General features: G+C 41.1%; 1 non-coding gene across 1 annotated transcript; it reads right to left on the bottom strand.

Annotated features, from left to right (window-relative positions):
* Nucleotides 1-367: 367 nt before the first annotated feature.
* On the bottom strand, nt 368-475 carry LOC112781288 (small nucleolar RNA R71). Its single transcript, XR_003192073.1, has one exon. It is a non-coding gene; the product is annotated as a small nucleolar RNA R71 (small nucleolar RNA).
* Between the last annotated feature and the right edge of the window lie 657 nt (nt 476-1132).

The raw sequence follows: 1132 nt of genomic DNA, 5'->3' as shown, positions 1-1132 counted from the left end.
GAGAATGCTTGGTGACTTTACTGCACCTAATTCCAATTTACATGGAAGAAGCATCTCCATTCCTACCATCGGAGCAAACAATTTTGAGCTGAAACCTCAGCTAGTTTCTCTGATGCAGCAGAACTGCAAGTTTCATGGACTTCCATCTGAAGATCCTTTTCAGTTCTTAACTGAATTCTTGCAGATCTGTGATACTGTTAAGACTAATGGAGTAGATCCTGAAGTCTACAGGCTCATGCTTTTCCCTTTTGCTGTAAGAGACAAAGCTAGAGTGTGGTTGGACTCTCAACCCAAACACAGCCTGAACTCTTGGGATAAGCTGGTCACAGCTTTCTTAGCCAAGTTCTTTCCTCCTCAAAAGCTGAGCAAGCTTAGAGTGGATGTTCAAACCTTCAAACAAAAAGATGGTGAATCCCTCTATGAAGCTTGGGAAAGATACAAACAGCTGACCAAAAAGTGTCCTTCTGACATGCTTTCAGAATGGACCATCCTAGATATATTCTATGATGGTTTATCTGAGTTATCAAAGATGTCATTGGATACTTCTGCAGGTGGATCCATTCACCTAAAGAAAACGCCTGCAGAAGCTCAAGAACTCATTGACATGGTTGCTAATAACCAGTTCATGTACACTTCTGAGAGGAATCCTGTGAGTAATGGGACGCCTATGAAGAAGGGAGTTCTTGAAGTTGATACTCTGAATGCCATATTGGCTCAGAACAAAATATTGACTCAGCAAGTCAATATGATTTCCCAGAGTCTGAATGGAATGCAAGCTGCATCCAACAGTACTCAAGAGGCATCTTCTGAAGAAGAAGCTTATGATCCTGAGAACCCTGCAATAGCAGAGGTGAATTACTTAGGTGAACCTTATGGAAACACCTATAACTCATCATGGAGAAATCATCCAAATTTCTCATGGAAGGATCAAAAGCCTCAACAAGGCTTTAATAATGGTGGAAGAAACAGGTTTAGCAATAGCAAGCCTTTTCCATCATCCACTCAGCAACAGACAGAGAATTCTGAGCAGAATTCATCTAGCTTAGCAAACTTAGTCTCTGATCTATCTAAGGCCACTGTGAGTTTCATGAATGAAACAAGGTCTTCCATCAGAAATTTAGAAGCACAAGTG

The sequence above is a fragment of the Arachis hypogaea genome, chromosome 19 (genome assembly GCF_003086295.3).
Source record: "Arachis hypogaea cultivar Tifrunner chromosome 19, arahy.Tifrunner.gnm2.J5K5, whole genome shotgun sequence".
Classification (NCBI taxonomy): Eukaryota; Viridiplantae; Streptophyta; class Magnoliopsida; order Fabales; family Fabaceae; genus Arachis; species Arachis hypogaea.
This window is presented reverse-complemented; position numbering and strand designations above follow the sequence as displayed.